The sequence below is a fragment of the Takifugu rubripes genome, chromosome 3 (genome assembly GCF_901000725.2).
Source record: "Takifugu rubripes chromosome 3, fTakRub1.2, whole genome shotgun sequence".
NCBI lineage: Eukaryota > Metazoa > Chordata > Actinopteri > Tetraodontiformes > Tetraodontidae > Takifugu > Takifugu rubripes.
This window is the reverse complement of record NC_042287.1, coordinates 17,387,416-17,390,630: the sequence shown is the minus strand read 5'-3', so window position 1 is coordinate 17,390,630 and position 3,215 is coordinate 17,387,416. Positions and strand designations below refer to the sequence as shown.

The 3,215-nt window shown below is 50.1% G+C and overlaps 1 pseudogene; it reads right to left on the bottom strand.

The window, feature by feature from the left end:
- Positions 1-397: 397 nt before the first annotated feature.
- Positions 398-3,215, bottom strand: part of LOC101071777 (paired box protein Pax-7-like) — a 6,502-nt pseudogene continuing 3,684 nt past the window's right edge.

Below are 3,215 nucleotides of genomic sequence, written 5' to 3'. Positions count from 1 at the left end.
TAAGGCAGCTGAGCAGAAAGACAGATCCAAAGAGGCGTCAGTGGCAACAGAAGACGGCAAAAAGAAAAAGAGCAGCGTTCCACCCTAAAAGATCTGCCAGCCACCAACCAAAGATCTTTAGCTGATGAGGATGAGGCCAGACATCAGCTTTGATCGACCAGCTTTAGATTACGCAATGATTTAACTGGTGAAAACTGACCTTAGACCTCCAGAATTGAATCGGTTTATTCTTGCTTATTGTTCTTGAGATCTCGTCTTCAAAAGGGAGCTGGCCTTTGACCCAACCCCAACAAAATCATGTTAAAATGGTGTTGCTGCAGGACTTTCATCATATCCTGATAGCTGAGGACCATCAGCTGAGCTCTCTAACCTTCGGGATGGAGAGGAGAGCTGGTTCCTATGACAGCCCAGGGAGGTCGAAATGCTGAAGTTTGTCCTCCAAAGTCTCCTTGTTGTGTCCTGAGGAAGCTGAACTCTGAGGCCCATAATCAGGTGGAAGCTGAGGGGTCTCCTCTTCCAGGTGGGTCAGGATTAAAGTCCTCATTCCCAACAGCTCAGGACAGCCTGAGAGGCCAACGCCAAGACGAAGTGGAACTCAGAGTCCGGAACCAGCAGGTGTGGGGAAATCCAGGCTGATGGCAGAGCAGATAGCAGAGAAATAGATCGCTATCAGAACATCACAGTGTTTTCATCTGAGCCCAAACCGAAGCAACAAGAAGCAGAGTCATGAATGGCTGAGACAATATGAGACTGGGGCTGCCCAGAGCCTGTGGAGCCCCACTGGAAGAGGATCCTGGGTGGAAGAATGCTGGAACTAATAGGATTTTTCAAAATGACCCATAATGACTTCATGCAGCTCTCCAGAGCACCGTCGGTTCTGTCTCGGTCCAAGTGTCTCCAACACAACACGGTAACCTCTCCCGATGATGTCAGATGGTCACTAGCAGCTTCATGTGATTCTTTCATGAACAAATGTTTGTCCAGACAGAATGAATCCTGCTCATGATCCAACCTGGATCCTTCGATTTCCTTTAGCCCAAACAGACCTGGAAGCTTTTGGATGGTGAAGATAGTCCACAGTTCAAACATCTGCCCCTGCTTGTCTCTGACCTCTGGAGCTTTCAACACTCACTTGATCCACACCAGAACAATCGGATCCGATTATTTATTTGAATACTTATCTGGTAGAATATCCATGAAGAACATGAACATGAAAATGGAAATTAGGCCCATACTGTTGTTCAACCGTCTGAAAGTGACTGAGAGGGAGAGTCAAAACCCAGAGGTGGAGATAAGTGCGTCCCTCTGGAGCAGCAAAATTAAATTATTAGCAAGTCATTACAATCATCCCTTTAACTGCTGCACACATGCAGCCTGAGAGGGAGCCGCAACATTGTTCTGCACTTATTGTTTCATTTTGTGTGTGTGTGTGTGTGTGTGTGTGAGAGAGAGAGGGAGAGAGAGGGAGAGAGAGGGAGGGAGGGAGAGAGAGGGAGGGAGGGAGAGAGAGGGAGAGAGAGGGAGGGAGAGGGAGAGAGGGAGAGGGAGGCCTCAGCATGCTCCCTTTTCCCCGATAAGACATAGCACGCCAATTGAGGGATCTGGTGGAGACAAAGATGGAGTCCAGGTTTAGTCCTTCTATCGGCTCTCAGCGTCTGTCTCATTAACATAATCTCTGCCTCCCATTATGGGCTGGAGAGACGAGCTGACCCTCCTGAGCCACCAGCCTGTCAAACTTTATTCTCCTCCATCCCGCCGATGCTTATTGTGCGGCCGTCCGCAGCAAGTGTGGAGCTTCTGTGAGCGCGGAAGCTGCCAGTGTTGCTTGTTACCGCCGGCAACCATGTGCATCGGCATCAGGCTTTTCAGACGTCCTCTCAGGTGACCCAGTTCTGGAGACAAAAACACCAAAGACCTTCTACAGAGGTTCACCCTGCCCCCTACAGGCTGGTTGCAGCACAGTCCTGGCCCTCCAGGGTTCTCCTCATGGTCAGTGTGTGTGTGTGTGTGTGTGTGTGTGTGTGTGTGTGTGTGTGTGACAGGTGAGCTCTGGTCTCCCTCTTTTATATTGGACATTTATATTTCTGAGTCATCGTGATGTTGCAGCCAGTTTATCAGTAGAGATAAAAGAGATCAAAGCCTGGAGCCTCATTTTTGATAGACGAGTAAATCAACACATCATTTTAATTCCTCTTGATAGAAATACAGTAATAAATATTCATTGTCATTCTTACAGTCTGAAACCCCCCCCCAAGCCCCCCCCATAAGTCCATAAGTCCACCAGTGTGGTGAGCCCCTCCTGTTCCTGCAGCACCAGGAGGGGGCTTTTGGGACGTGTTCTCAGCCTCCAGCGGCGGCCTCAAGTGTCTTCACGCTGCGTTATTTTCAAATTGCTCTGCAGCCACCCCCCCCCCCCCCCATCTGCCCCCCGCCCCCCATCTGCCCCCCGCTGCCCCCCCGCCCCCTGCATGTCCTCTCTTGGTGATGTGCTGGATGGCGACATGTAGAAAACAAACATTACAGGAGGGAAACGGAGCGCTGATGAAATGAAGCGGCGCTGTCCCGCGGCCACGTGTAATCCAGGGTGCGGTGGGAGCGTTAGTGGGGCTGAGACTCCTCCAGTGGTCTGTAATGGGAGCGTGGCACTAATCCCATAATTCCTTGTTTAATGAAACTACGGAGGCGACCCTGTAGTTGTCTAAACCGTCTGATGGGATTTAAAAGAAACACTTTATGTAAACACATGATTTAAACCTTAAATGGTCAGTGCCTTCATCTGCCTGCAGATTTGATTAAAATGATTAACAAATCAAATATTTGAACACTGAAGGTGATGATGAAGATACTGCAACATTTGTAGGTTAACGCACTTAGAGACCCTCCCCAGATCCCCCTCAGATCCTCCTCAGATCCTCCTCAGACTCAGATCCTCCTCAGATCCTCCTCAGATCCTCCTCAGACTCAGATCCTCCTCAGACTCAGATCCCCCTCAGATCCTCCTCAGATCATCCTCAGACCCTCCCCAGATCCTCCTCAGATCCTCCTCAGATCCTCCTCAGACTCAGATCCTCCTCAGACTCAGATCCTCCTCAGACCCTCCTCAGATCCTCCTCAGACTCAGATCCTCCTCAGACCCTCCTCAGATCCTCCTCAGACCCTCCTCAGATCCTCCTCAGACTCAGATCCTCCTCAGATCCTCCTCAGACTCAGACCCT